Source organism: Neofelis nebulosa, chromosome 12 (genome assembly GCF_028018385.1).
Source record: "Neofelis nebulosa isolate mNeoNeb1 chromosome 12, mNeoNeb1.pri, whole genome shotgun sequence".
NCBI lineage: Eukaryota > Metazoa > Chordata > Mammalia > Carnivora > Felidae > Neofelis > Neofelis nebulosa.
In genome coordinates, this window is record NC_080793.1 from 3694562 (window position 1) to 3709837 (window position 15276).

The 15276-nt window shown below is 58.8% G+C and overlaps 1 long non-coding RNA gene across 1 annotated transcript in view; it reads left to right on the forward strand.

The window, feature by feature from the left end:
* The window catches only part of LOC131491127 (uncharacterized), a 36471-nt gene extending 22519 nt beyond the window's left edge, over positions 1 to 13952 (forward strand). The window contains exons 2-3 of the long non-coding RNA XR_009251318.1: positions 12894 to 13143; positions 13441 to 13952. This is a non-coding gene — a long non-coding RNA (uncharacterized LOC131491127). The remainder of the gene's footprint in view (positions 1 to 12893; positions 13144 to 13440) is intronic.
* The last annotated feature ends 1324 nt before the right edge of the window (positions 13953 to 15276 follow it).

Below are 15276 nucleotides of genomic sequence, written 5' to 3' on the forward strand. Positions count from 1 at the left end.
CTTGTGGCATCTACTTGTAGGGGCGCCATCAGGGAGACACCGTAGACACGTCCCGTGCCTGCTATCCCATGAGGCTCGTGGGCACACGTGGCCGTGGAAAGATGAGGAAGGGGTGGGCCTGGCACGGAACACACTCACGCGGGCCTAGGTCTGCTCCGGGTCCAGACACAGCCACCCCTCCTGCCTGGGTCCCAGGCCCGGGGGAAGGTGGAGGTGAACTCGTTCAGACCCTGGACCCACCGGACACGCACGCCAGGGGCTCCATTACATTTGGGCTCGGGTCCCAGTGCCTGGTCTGGGCCTACGTGCTGGGCGGTCCCCACTGTGGCTCCCAGCCTTCCCGATTCCTGGTCCCACGTCCCTCTGTCACCCCTCCCGTCCCGGGTGGGCTGCCCATGTGACCGGGTTTAAGGGCTAGTATATAATGACTGGGTGTCATTTCCAGGCCGATGCATGGAATTTCTGCTTTCCTCTCTCCTGGGTCCATTCTCTGTCTCTGCCTCGGACTCTGTCTGTCTCTGTGTGTCTCGCAGGAGCAGGGCCTGTGGGCTCCAGGGTCCAGGTGACAACCCTCAGAAGCCTCCCTTGTGGCCCGTGTCCCTCTCCCGGCCCGGTGCTCAGCTCCCTCACGAGGCCTCCTCGGCCCAGCCAGGGCACTGCCTGGGGAACCACTTCCTAATGAGGACCCGAGGCTCCAACAGGGAGGATCTTGACCTCGGTCCCCACACCAGGGTCCATGCTTGGCCACGTGCTGCGCACCCAGGTCCTCGGTCCTCCAAGCCCCCAGGCTGCCCTCTGCTCAGAAGGACCTTGAGGGAGTAGGAAGTGTTTTCCCAGGAGGGGAGAACAGAGGACCAGGGATGAAGATCCCAGGACACAGAGTCATCTATGAGCCTATGGGGCACTTGGGACACTGTCTACGCAGCCCAGTTTAGGAGGAGGAAGCTGAGTCCTTCTGTGCTGTAGCCCCATCCGCACTTCCTAGCTCCAGGGGCCCAAGGTGTTGGACACAGGACCCCAGACCACATCCTCCTCTAGTTCCTGGCAATCCCCCCGGACACCTTGGGGACCTCCTGACTCTCAGCCGGCATGTCCTCCTCCCCATGCTCTGGGTCCTGGGCTATTGCCAAAAATCCTGATGTCCCTGCCCCATGGCCCCACTGCCTCCAGCCTTTCTCTTCTTTCCCCCGTATTACCCACCCCCTCCCAGTGTGGACTCCCCTCCGATCCCCAGCTGGGCAGTCAGTGTCAGCGTGTGTGTGTGTTTCTGTGCGTGTGAGCCTTTCTGGAGATGCCCAGAGGTCACAGCCTCACAAGGACGGGGTGGATAGGGAAGCCCCGGCCTCTCAGGGGCTCTCATTCCCAGGGGGAATGCCATGTGGGGGTAGAGGCTGGCCTAGGACTGGAGACCAGCCCTGCTCCTTAGACCCTGCACACCTCGCATGTCCTGGGCCAGTCCTTGCCTCTCCTGACCTCAGTGTCCCCACTGTCCCTGAGGATCAGATGGGGAAGTGCATCAGCATGCACCTGCACCTGGCAAGCTGCGGTGACCCCGACTCCTTACCTGACATCCGGAGCCCCCTGAGAACTGGTCCAGATGCCCCCCCCAGTGTGTTCCCCTCCCCCCTCCCTAGTGTTTTCCTCCCCCAGGGAGCCCACCATCCCTGGCCCCTCAGAGCCCCCTGCTACCACTGCCTCACTTCATGGTTCTTCTTGTTCCCCGAGCGCAGAAGGGACCTAAGGCTGTGAGTGGTCCAGGGAAGCCAGGTTAGCGTGATGCTGGGCACCCAGCCTGGCAAAAGGAGGGGTCCTGGACACAGCTGCAGTGTAGGGGTGGCCTGGGATGCCAGCTGAGGTAGAAATTGCCTGGAAGCCTCATCCACTCCTGTCTGTAGTTGCTTATCTACCCAACAACCCAAACCTGGACAGTGGCCCTGTGGATGGCTGGTGTCCACAACAGGTAGAAGGTTCCTCTGGGTAACTAGAAAAGAGATCAAAGGCAACCTAAATATCTTAGATCGAAAGAAATTATAACGATAGAGGAAACAGAGGAGCCCTCGAGAAAATCGGTGAAAACAACATTCTTTCTTCTAGAGATTTACAAAATTGACAGAATAGACAAAAACTGAACAATTTCGTACCAGGAAATTGGCTGAGATGAAACGCATCAATTCTGAGACACACACAAACTACCAGAACTGACTCCAGAAGAGATGGAAACCGCGAGCAGACCTGGAATACGTGCAGAGACTGAAGCGGTACCAAGAGCTTTCCAACAAAGCCAACCCCAGAGCCTGACGCTCTCACTGGTGCTTTGGCCAACACGGTTCAAGAAGGATCCGTCGTTGCAGGACGAGCTTTGACAAAATCTACAACCTTTCATGACAAGTGCTGCCAATGAAATAGAAATAGGAGATTGCATTATGACAAAGGGTATTTAGGAAAAAACTCACATGTGTGTCATTCTCAGTGGTTAAACACTGACCGTTCTCCCCTTATGATGGTGAGTAAGGGAAGGATGCCCTCTTCCAACACCTCATTTCCACAGCGTAATGGAAGTTTGGTCACAGCTACTACACAAGATGGATAATTTAAAAGTTCTCGAATGGACAAGAAGGAAAATACGTGTATATATTCCATGACCTTACGGGCAAAATATCATGGAATAAAAACATTCTGTGTGAGATTATAATACTTTCACCAAGCTATGGGCAGAGAAGTCCAACACATAGGGATCAATGGAATCCAACTGGGAATCAATGAATAAATCCGTACGGGTATGGTCACTTGTTTATGAACATGGATGCCAAGACCGTTCCGTGCGGTAAAAACGGAGTATTCGCAAACGGTGTTGGGAAACCAGATTCCACGCAGAAAAGCGTGAACTCAGAACATTACCTGACACCACGGAAAACAATGATCTCCAGGGGCACCTGGGTGGTTCAGGCAGTGAGTGGGTCATCCAACGTCAGCCCACGTCATACCTCCCAGTTCAGGAGTTTGAGCCTTGTAGCTGGCTCGTTGCCGTCATCATGGACCCCGCTTCGGATCCTCTGTCCTCCCCCCCACCGCCGCTTGCCCACTCATGCTCTCCCTCTCAAATATAAGGAAAACATTTTCTCAAGGGCAAAAATCTTAACGCCCCAGAAATCAATAAAGAGCACTTAGAGGGTAATCTTCATTCCCTTGGGTTTGGCAGTCGTGTCTCTAATGTAGCACCGGAGGCAAGGCAACCAAGGAGAAAAGAGACACACGGGACTTCATCATTGCCAAAACGTTTTGTGAATGCCTGACAATCTCAAACGAATGTAAAGAAAACCCAAAGAATGGTAGGAAATGTTGGCGCACCGTAATTCTGATAAGGGTATTGCATCTGGAATATACAAAGAAAAGGAAATGCAACCCGACACCGCACCACCACAGTAACCCGCCTTCCCACACCCACAAGGAGGGGCTCTACTGAATACACCGACATCACACCTGTTGGGGAGGATTTCGAGAACTCGGAACCCGCTTACGTAGCCGAGGGAGACGTAAAATGGTGGAGCCTCTGTAGCAGAACGTTTGGCACGTTCTCGAAGAGTCGGGCGTATGCGTATCATTTCACCCAAGTTGTCTATCGTATAACCAGAAGAATCGAGTTCGGGTGCTCTAACGAAAGCCTGTACGTCAATACTCATAGCAGCACCATTCACAATAGCCCTTTATTCGTTCGGGCACAAAGGACTGAAGTGTGGATACGGGCTACAGTGTGATGAACTCGGTGTTTGTTTCTTCAGAGAGAGAGAACGTACACAGAGTGTGAGGGGCAGAGGGAGAGGGAGAGAGAATCTGAAGCGGGGTCCACGCCCAGCACAGAGCCCGTCTCTGGGTTCCACTTCGTGACCCTGAGATCATGTCCTGAGCTGCAGTCAAGAGTCTGATGTGTAAGCAACTGAGCCTCCCAGGCGCCCCCGACATAGGCGAACTAGAAAATGTTATACTAAGTGGCAGAAACCAGACACAAAATACCACACGCTGTAGGATCCCACCCGTGTGAAAAACTCACAATGAGAAGTAAAGAAATAGTGACGGGAGCCACGTCGCTGGTTGCCGGGGAGCACGGGGGGTCGGCAAGAGCAAGCACCTGACCCTCGGCGGGGACTGGTTTTCTGCCTGGGGTGATGGGGATGTTTGGAACTAGATAGCGGTGATGGCGCCCGGCAGAGGAAGCCTAGTTAAGGTCAGGGACTTGTACCATGTTAAATGTTCAAAAGGAGAAAGTCGAGGGGCACCTGGGGGGCTCAGTCAGTGCCACGTCCGACCTCGGCTCAGATCATGATCTCACGGTTCGTGAGTTCGAGCCCCGCGTCGGGCTCTGTGCTGACAGCGTGGAGCCTGGAGCCTGTTTCAGATTCTGTGTCTCCTTCCCTCTCTGCCCCTCCCCCGCTCGCACTCTGTGTCTCTCTCTGTCTCAAAAATAGACGTTCAAAAAATTAAAGCGAGAAAGTCCATTTTATATTACATTTAAGACATCAATACACGTACTAGTGAAAAGCAACAAACCAAGAAAAGAGAAAGAATGCCTTCCCGGATGAGGACGGGAAGACTCCGGTCTGGAGCTGGCACTGGCCGTGTCTCGTAAGCGGTGCCGAGGCAGGCGGGAGCCGGGTCTGGCTCTGGAGCAGGTGCTGGCGGGGGTCTCGCCGTGTCGAGGGCACCGGCTCTGCGTCAGGAGGGGATGCGAGAGCGAATGCGGGGCCGGCTCTAGTCTGGGCCTTTGGCTGGCTCTGTCTCCGCGAACGTGTCAGAGCGGGTCACGGCCCTGGAGCTGGGAGCCCAGCCGACACCGGGGCGGGTGACAGAGCGTCTCTGTCTCTGCAGTCCCCGGGCAGTAACCTGGGACCTGTGCGGGGACAGCGGGCACCTGAGCACAGTCAGCTGGGTCCTGCTTCTGCTCCCGACACCGTTCCTGCCACCGCCCTTGCTCCCGCAGGGATGCCGGCCACAAATCAAGGGCCCGAAGGCCTTCGAGGGGTGTTTATTGTATTTCTAATTCTTGCTCCAGTCCCAGTCTCCGCCCCCCCACCAGAATGAGTCTTCCTCTTCTCCCTTATCCTTTCTCTCCACTACTTTTTAGGTGGTACTTTATTTGTTCATGGTTTGTTTAAAATCCACATTAATCTTCAATAAAAATTTTATTTATTTTACATTGTGCAATTCCTGAGCACTGGGCATGCTCACGATTCTGTGAACCACGCCACAGATAATTGTTGCAGAATAATTCGGTCCCCAAAGGTCACCGTGTACCCGGAGCCCTCACTCCCCATTCGTGCCCCCGCCAGCCCCTGGGAACCCCCAGTCTGCTTTCTCTCCGTGTTCCGTTACCTACTCTGGAGGTTTCCTTCAAGTGGAATCTCGCCAGAGATACTTTGGGTCTGCGCCGACTTTTCATATGGGACAGATTCATTTTCGTACTTTGTGGTCTTTTCAAATAGACTTTTTCTCCTTTGACCTTGAAATCACAATGGATTCAAGATTAGGTGGGTTAAAAGAGGCCCCTTCAGTGACAATGGGCACGGTCTCGGGGTGGAGACCCCTGTTTGTGCCGTGACACCACAGCCTGACACGAGAGAGGACACGGCTAGTCCTCCCGTGGCCCAAACAGAAACCGGGAGATGCGGAAGGCTGGACGGTCACACCACAGAGGGGAGAGCATCCCTCACGACCCAGGGCCAGAACGGTTCACAGGCCTCTGGGCCAAATAATGCTCCAAATCAGTGCATTCCCCGGGATGGAGGCCAGACCCGTCCCAGTCCAAGGGGAGGCGACCCCTGTGAGAGCAGGCATCAGAGATGCGGGGCGTCCCGGGGAGGGACTCGGGCAAGTGAAACCCAGGGAGGCAGCGCTAGTTGCCTTCAGACGGGCAGGTTTCTGCTCTGGGAACCAGCCAGCCAGGTGACAAGGTGAGGAAGCACAGGTCCCCAGAGACAAGTGTGACGGAATCCCGTCTCCGGGAGAGAGTCCTCAGGCAGAGAGGAGGGACCGGGGGCTCCAGGGGGACGCGGCCAGCCTGCCGGGAACCAGCCCCTCCGGCTGAGGGTGCACTCGGGTGGCAGAGGGACCTGAACGGGACAGCAGTGCGTGGCCGGCCTCGCTTTCCCCATCCAAGGCCAACGTCCTCTGCAGCCGTTGCCACTCTGCCCCTCGTCTCAAAGCAAAGTGGTCTCTTCACTCAGGTTCCCTGGTGCCCGTTCAGGACAAGGATGCCTCCCGGCAAGAAAGAGGAGAGCCGGCGGGGCTCACCCAGCCCGGGGGCCCTGGCAGACAAGCCGGCACTGGGCCTGTGGACCACGGCCCTCTCCTGCCCCCACCGGCACCGTCTGCCCTCTGTCCGCTGACCCCCACCTCCCAGGAGACGAATTCAGCCCGAGGACCGCCTCGGGGACGGCCTGGGAAGCGCTGGGTGTTAGGACAGTTGAGGGAAGACACAAGGGGTGTTCTCGACTCCCAAATCTGACGACCCAAGTCTGGGAGGCGAGAGGAAGATGGGAGGAAATTCAGGGTGTGCATTTGCACGTCTTCCTAAGAGTAGAGGTGGGTGGGTGACCCAGGGACTCGGGCGGAGACCTGACGCCTTCAAGGGAGCCGGGAGGAGGATCCGAGAGAACCAGAGCAAACCCACAAAAGCACAGGGGCGGCGGGAGGTGCCGGAGACCTACGTGTGCGGGTCCTCCAGGGCCCCCACACTTCACTCTATGTGTGTGTGTGTGTGTGTGTACGATAGTTAAAAACCTTGGTGAATATGGCTTACGTGTCTTCTTAGGGTGAGGAGGGCCATGGGGACGGCGCTCCCCCTTGCTGGCTGTGGCCCAGAGGCCCTGGGTGGGGTCCGGGGCTCGCTTTTGGGATCCAGGTGCGTGCACACAGCGGGGAGCAGACAGGGTGCTGAGGGCAGGCAAGGACGCATCCACAAAGGGATAAGGACAGAAGCGGTTTCTGCTCTGGGGGGTGGGGCAGAGGCTGTTAGGGTCTTGTGCTTGGATTTGGGGAACTGCGGCTGGCAAGGCAAGCTGTCCCGGTGACGCCCCCTCAGGGCGCCCGAGTCCACCTGCCCCTGGGGGAGCACCTGCGACCCTCCTCTCTGCCTGAGGGCTCTGTCCTGCCCCAGGGGCGCCTCCTCTCCTGCCAGCCGGGGCCAGCCTGCCACCTGAGAGCGCAGGTACCCCGAATGCCCTGGGGACAGGGCCGGTCCGGGTAAGACACCGTCTCCCAGCGGACTTGAGCGCCAGGCCGCCACGGTGCTCCCCCTCCTCCTCCGGGCTGCGTGGGCCCAGGTCCTCCTCTGCCAGGGACCACCCTCTGTCCAGGCTCCACACGCTGGCACTTGGGGCAGGTCGTCTGGACCTTCTGGACTCGTGCTTCCTTGTCGGGAACGTGAGCAGAGGCCTCCCTCCCAGACTCGCCAGAGGGGACACGGCCAGGAACATTCACTCCCTGCAAAGGAAGATGCCACGTGGGGGACCTATCGGGTCCTGCTCAGTGGAGATTTCACGGTGCTCAGCACACAGCAGGGACCTGAGTTCCCCAGCTGAATTAGGGAAGGAGGAAGGGAAGGAGGCAGGGAGGGAAACCATAGAAGCAGGGTCCACACCAGGTCAGGTCAGAGGTCCGGTCAGAGGGCGTCACAACTCGGGCCCTGGAAGGGGGCACGGGACACGTCCTTCTGTCCCTCCAGCGCTGACCTTCCTCCACGTGGGACCTGTTGACCTCCTGGATCGTCTCCAACTCCTCCGCAAACAACGCTGAGTGTTCCCAGAAGGGGGTGGGCAGGCAGGGGCCAAAGAGGGGCTACCGGAGTCCTGTGCCCTGGGGGACTCTGGGGCAGCCTTCCAGGTGGCCCTTTATGTCCTCCAGGCACCAGGCCACGATTCCACCTCATCTCTCAGGGAATGCGACAACCCATCTAGAAGGCCCGTTACATCCCCATGTCACAGAGGGGGACACCGAGGCTAATAGCACGGCCTGGGTCACTGGTAAGATGACCTGGGTCAGGAAGCCCATCTCTTGACTTCGGATTGTCTTACCCGCAGGCGTGCATCTTGGTGTCCTGGGGCTCGGGGTCCCTCTTCCTGGGGGACCCTACCACCCGCTGAGGCCCCCCCTGAACTCTGGGGAGCAGAGCTGACCACCCTGCCTGGGGCCCCACATGGGGCTGGGGAAGGGCCAACTCCGGGCTCTGGGGGCTCTCCCTGTATTGGGCCAGCAGGTCCCCTGCAGGACAAGGACTTCTCGCTGGGGATCGGCTGGGGCCTCTGCTTCTTCACGTGGACACCTAGGCTGCCGGTCCCCAGACCAGAAACCTGCCTGTCTGAAGGCCACCAGCGCTGCCTCCCTCGGGTCTCACTTGCCCGAGTCCACCCCGGGACGTCCCGCATCTCTGACGCCTGCTCCCATGGGGGTCGCCTCCCCTTGGACTGGGACGGGTCTGGCCTCCATCCGGGGGAACGCACTGATTTGGAGCAATATTTGGCCCAGAGGCCTGTGAACCGTTCTGGCCCTGGGTCGTGAGGGATGCTCTCCCCTCTGTGGTGTGACCGTCCAGCCTTCCGCATCTCCCGGTTTCTGTTTGGGCCACGGGAGGACCAGCCGTGTCCTGTCTGGCTTCAGGCTGTGGTGTCACAGCACGCACAGGGGTCTCCACCCCAAGACCATGCCCATTGTCACCAAAGGGGCCTCTTTTTTCCTACCTAATACTTAATCCATTGTGATTTCAAGGTCAAAGGAGAAAAAGTCTATTTCAAACGGCCACAAAGTACAAAAATGAATCTGTCTTGTCTGAAAAGTCAGTGCAGACCCAAAGGTATCCCTTGTGAGATTCCACTTAAAGGAAACCTCCAGAGTAGGTAACGGAACACGGAGAGAAAGCAGACTGGGGGTTCCCAGGGGCTGGTGGGGGACGAATCGGGAGTGAGGGCTCGGGGTACACGGTGACCCTTGGGGACCGAGATGTTCTGCAGCAAAATTCTGTGGCGTGGTTCACAGCGTTGTGAGCGTACCCAGTGCTCAGGAATTGCACAATGTAAAATAAATAAAACTTTTTATTGAAGATTAACATAGATTATAATTAATGAACAAATAAAGTAACAGCTAAAAAGTAGAAGAGAAAAAGGATAAGGGAGAAGAGGAAGAGATATTCTGGTGGAGGGTCGGAGTCAGGGATTAGAGAATAAATTTGAAATAAAACATAACAAAAATAAAGTAAAATAAACACCCCGTGTAGGCCTTCAGGCCCTTGATTTCTGACTGGCATCCATATGGGAGCAAGGGCGGGGGCAGGGGCAGGGAGAAGGGCGTTGACAGGGGCGGGGGCAGGGGCGGGGAGAAGGGCAGTGGCAGGAACAGTGTTGGGAGCAGAAGCAGGAACAGTGGAACCAGGAGAAGCAGGAGCAGAAGCAGGACCCAGCTGACTCTGCTCAGGTGCCCGCTGTCCCTGCACAGGTCCCAGGTCACCTGCTGGCTCCCGGGCCCCTGTAGGAGTCGCCCCAGACACCACCACTGCCTGCAGAGCCCCCGAGGCCCCCATGCTGTTGGGTTGGTCTCTGGAGCCTCACCGGCTTCTGCTCCTGCCCCGGACTCTTGAGAAGGAAACAGAGTGATGGTTGCAGTGGCTCCAAGGCGTCAGGGTGAGAGGAGGGTAGGTCCCAGCTCACACCAGCGCCAGCCTCTCCAGGGGCCTTTGGGACACACAACTCACCCCAGAGCCTCCCCGAGAAGCCACGGCCAGGAACCCACACCAGGACCTCTGCCCCCTTGCAGTCCACAGCCCGGGGCTCTGCGTCTATGCTCCCGGCCCCACACCAGCCCCCGGGGGTTCCTCCCTGGGTGGCCCAGCACCCCCCAGCCCTGTGAACCCACATATTCCAACCCCAGCCTTCTCACCCTCGGGCTCTGACTCCGGGGGCTCCGGGGGCTCCGGGTCCTGGTCCCAAGACCCGTGAACCAGGACCCTGTGGGGGGGCCGGGGCGGTGAAGGAGGCCTTCCCAGGCCATCTCCAGGCTCTGCTTCCCAAGACCTCCGTGTGGCCACTCTCTCCCCGGGTCCAGGGTGGCCCTCCTGGGCGACGGGGCACACGCACAACTCTGTAGGTCAGGTGAATCGGGATTCCGACAGTCGCCTCCCGATTTCATCGGTTGATTTCTGTAAAGACAGTGACCCGCGGACGGCCCGGAGACATCACAGCCCCGCCCAGCCATCCTCAATGTCCTTCCGCCCTCTCTCCCCGCTGCTCCCAGATCGGACACAGACCTGAATGTGCACAGACCTACCCCTGGGACACAGTGACATCCACCAGCAGGGCTCTGGATGAACCTTGGGGACAAGAGGGTCACCCAGCACAGCCTGTCCCTGCCTTCCAGACTTGACTGGGGTGTGAGCCTGACCCGCCCACCAGGCATCTAACCCCTTCATCAGCCTGCACCTGCTCAGGTGGGCCCTCCACACACGACCCCTCCTTCCACGCGCACACACACACACACACACACACACGGGAGGGGACCTGGGGCCGCACAGGTCAGATCAGAGCACTGTTGGGATGGACTGGCTGTCTCTGGGTCTCCCTGTGTTACCTTTGGGTCCCTGCGAGCTAGAGACCTGAGGCGTCCAGTGCACGACCTGACCCACTGTCTCCAGGGTCGGGAAGCGTCGCGGCCACAGGCTCCCCTGAGCCGGCAGCCACGGGACACGGGCACACAACAGGAGAACATGTTCGTCAGGCAAAGGTGTCCCAACGAATGAGCCCAGTCAGGCGCTGTCTCCAGAAGGTGGGTGCCTGGTGACCCGGGTTGTGAGTTCAATTGGGCTCTGTGACCAGAGGGGTGAGGTCACTTCCTGTGGCCCCCTTACCCAGCTTCCTGGTCCTACAAGAGCCCCTCCCAGGCTGCAAAGGGCTCCCCTCCACCCCATGCCCTGTCCCTACAGTGACACCAACACAGCCCAGACACGTCCCCGCGAGGCCTGGTGCAGCCGGGGCCGCGGCTTTGGGGCCACAGAGCTGGGTTCAGACCTGGGTTTTCCTCCTGACCAGTGCTGGGACCCCGCACACACCCTGTGCCTCCTGGGGCCACCCGGTCTCCCCGTCTGCACAGTGAGGTCCTTCTGGCATCTACTTGTAGGGGCGCCATCAGGGAGCCACCTGTAGACACGTCCCGTGCCTGCTATCCCATGAGGCTCGTGGGCACACGTGGCCGTGGAAGGATGAGGAAGGGGTGGGCCTGGCACGGAACACACTCACGCGGGCCTGGGTCTGCTCCGGGTCCAGGCACAGCCACCCCTCCTGCCTAGGTCCCGGGCCCCGCGGGAGGTGGAGGTGAACTCGTTCAGACCCTGTGCCCACCGGACACGCACTCCAGGGGCTCATTGCATTTGGGCTCGGGTCCCGTTGCCTGGTCTGGGCCTAGGTGCTGGGCGGTCCCCACTGTGGCTCCCAGCCTTCCCGATTCCTGGTCCCACATCCCTCTGTCCACCCTCCCCTCCCGGGTGGATGGCCCGTGTGACCGGGTTCTAAGGGCTAGAACATGATGACCGGGTGTCATTTCCTGGCCAATTCATGGAATTTCTGGTTTCCTCTCTCCTGGGTCCATTCTCTGTCTCTGCCTCGGACTCTGTCTGTCTCTGTGTGTCTTGCAGGAGCAGGGCCTGTCGGCTCCAGGGTCCAGGTGACAACCCTCAGAAGCCTCCCTTGTGGACCATGTCCTTCATCAAGCCCGGGGCTCAGGTCCCTCACGAGGCCTCCTCGGCCCAGCCAGGGCACTGCCTGGGGAACCACTTCCTAATGAGTACCCGAGGCTCCAACAGGGAGGATCTTGACCTCGGTCCCCACACCAGGGTCCATGCTTGGCCACGTGCTGCACACCCAGGTCCTCGGTCCTCCAAGCCCCCAGGCTGCCCTCCGCTCAGAAGGACCTTGAGGGAGTAGGAAGCATTTTCCCAGGAGGGGAGATCAGAGGGCCAGGGATGAAGATACCAAGACACAGACTCATCTATGAGCCTGTGGGACCCTTGGGACACTGTCTACTCAGCCCAGTTTACAGAAGAGGGGACGTGTCTGGGCTGTGTTGGTGTCACTGTAGGGACAGGGCATGGGGTGGAGCGGAGCCCTTTGCAGCCTGGGAGGGGCTCTTGTAGGAGCAGGAAACCGGGTAAGGGGACCCCACGATGTGACCTCACCTCCCTGGTCACAGAGCCCAATTGAACTCAGAGCCCAGGTCACCAGGCACCCACGTTCTGGAGACAGCGCCCGACTGGGCTCATTCGTTGGGACGCCTATGCCTGACGAACTTGTTCTCCTGTTGCGTGCCCGTGTCCCTTGGCCACCGGCTCAGGGGAGCCCGCGGCCGCGACGCTTCCCGACCATGGACAGTAGGTCAGGTCGTGCACTGGACGCCTCAGGTCTCTAGCTCGCAGGGACCCAAAGGTAACTCAGGAGACCCAGAGACAGCCGGTCCAGCCCAATACCGCTCTGATCTGACTTGTGCGGCCCTAGGTCCCCTCCTGTTTGTGTGTGTGTGTGTGTGTGTGTGTGTGTGTGCATGTGGAAGGAAGGGTCGTGTGTGGAGGGCCCACCTGAGCAGGTGCAGGCTGATGAAGGGGTCAGATGCCTGGTGGGCGGGTCAGGCTCACACCCCGGTCAAGGCTGGACGGCAGGGACATGTTGTGCTCGGGTGGCCCTCTTGTCCCCAAGGTTCATCCAGAGCCCTGATGGTGGATGTCACTGTGTCCCAGGCGCAGGGCTGTGCACACTCAGGTCTGTGTCCGATCTGGGAGCAGCAGGGAGAGAGGGCGGAAGGACACTGAGGATGGCCGGGTGGGGCTGTGATGTCTCCGGGCCGTCCGCGGGTCACTGTCTTTACAGAAATCAACCGATGAAATCGGGAAACGTCTGGCCGAATCCCGATTCACCTGCCCTACAGAGTTGTGCGTGTGCCCCGTCGCCCAGGAGAGCCACCCTGGACCCGGGGAGAGAGTGGCTGCACAGAGGTTTTGGGAAGCAGGGCCTGGACTTGGCCTGGGAAGGCCTCCTTCAGCGCCCCGGCGCCGCTGTAAGGTCCTCGTTCACTGGTCCTGGGACCGGTACTTGGAGTCCCCGGAGTCAGAGCCCGAGGGTGAGAAGGCTGGGGGTGGGGGATGGGATGCTCGGGGCCTGGGAAGTGCTGGGCAACCCAGGGAGGAGCCCCTGGGGGCTGGTGTGGGGCCAGGAGCAGAGACTGAGAGCCCCAGCTGCAGACTGCAGGGGAGCAGAGGTCCTGGTGTGGGTTCCTGGCCGCGGTTTTTCGGGGCGGCTCTGGGTTGAGTTGTGTGTCTGCAAAGGCCCCTGGAGAGGCCGGCACGGGGGGGACCTTCCCTCCTCTCACCCTGAGGCCTTGGAGCCGCTGCAACCGTCACTCTGTTTCCTTCTCAAGAGTCCGCCGCAGGAGCAAAAGCCGGGTGGGCTCCAGAGCCCGGCCCAACGGTATCGGGGGTCTCGGCGTATCTGCAGGCAGGCGTGGTATCTGGAGCGACTCCTGCAGGGACCCGGTTGCCAGCAGGCGACCTGGGACCTGTGCGGGGACAGCGGGCACCTGAGCAGAGTCAGCTGGGTCCTGCTTCTGCTGGTTCCACTGTTCCTGCTTCTGCTCCCAACACTGTTCCTGCCATCGCCCTTCTCCCCGCCCCTGCCACTGCCCTTGCTCCCACATGGATGTCGGCCAAAAATCAAGGGACTGAAGACCTATACAGGGTGCCTTTGTTATTTTCTTTTATTTTTTGTTTATGATACTTTATTTCAAATTTATTCTCCAATCCCTGAGCCCGACCTCCCACCAAAATGTCTCTTCCTCTTCTCCCTTATCCTTTTTCTCTTCTACTTTTAGCTGTTATTTTATTTATTCATTAGTTATAATCTATATTAATCTTCAATAAAATGTTTTATTTATTTTACGTTGTGCGATTCCTGAGCACTGGGTACGCTCACAACGCTGTGAACCATGCCAAAGAATTTTGTTGCAGAATATCACGGTCCCCAAGGGTCACTGTGTACCCGGAGCCCTCACTCCCCATTCGTGCCCCCGCCAGCCCCTGGGAACCCCCAGTCTGCTTTCTCTCCGTGTTCCGTTACCTACTCTGGAGGTTTCCTTCAAGTGGAATCTCGCCAGAGATACCTTTGGGTCTGCACCGACTTTCTAAGATGGGACAGATTCATTTTTGTAGTTTGTGGTTTTTTGAAATAGACTTTTTCTCGTTTGATATTGAATCACAATGGATTAAAGATAAGGTGGGAAAAAAGAGTCCCTCTCACCCACAGCCAGCAAGGGGGAGCACCGTCCCCATGGCCCTCCTCACCCTAAGAAGACACATAAGCCATATTCACAAAGGTTTTTAACCACAACACACACACACACACACACACACACACACACACACATAGAGCGAAGGGTGGGGGCCCTGGAGGACCCGCACACGTAGGTCTCCGGCACCTCCCGCCGCCCCTGTGCTTTTGTGGGTTTGCTCTGGTTCTCTCGGACCCTCCTCCCGGCTCCCGTGAAGGTGCCAGGTCTCTGCCCGAGTCCCTGCGTCACCCACCCACCTCTACTCTTAGGAAGACGTGCAAATGCACACCCTGAATTTCCTCCCATCTTCCTCTCGCCTCCCAGACTTGGGTCGTCAGATTTGGGAGTCGAGAACTCCCCTTGTGTCTTCCCTCACCTGTCCTTCCACCCAGCTCTTCCCAGGCCGACCCCGAGGCGGTCCTCGGGCTGGATTCATCTCCTGGGAGGTGGGGGTCAGCGGACAGAGGGCAGACGGTGCCGGTGGGGGCAGGAGAGGGCCGAGGCCCACAGGCCGAGTGCCGGCTTGTCTGCCAGGGCCCCCGCGCTGGGTGAGCCCCGCCGGCTCTCCTCTTTCTTACCGGGAGGCATCCTTGTCCTGAACGGGCACCAGGGAACCTGAGTGAAGAGACCACTTTGCTTTGAGACGAGGGGCGGAGTGGCCCTGGAGGGCTGGGACCTCACAGGACCTTTGACTCCGGCCCCCGGACCCAACACAGCCCCTGCTCAGGGTAAGAGGTACAGGGGCTGAATGCGTCCAGAGAGGATCTCAGAGTCCCCACCTGCCTCTGAGCATCTCACGCTGTGGACATGCAGACTAATAGTAAGAGGTACATGTTGGGGTGGGGGCAGGGGACGCCCAGCTTGACCCCTGAGCGTCCCTTCCCCCTCCAGAGGCTTCACTGAGCACAGTGGACACAGCCTGCCCCCTGG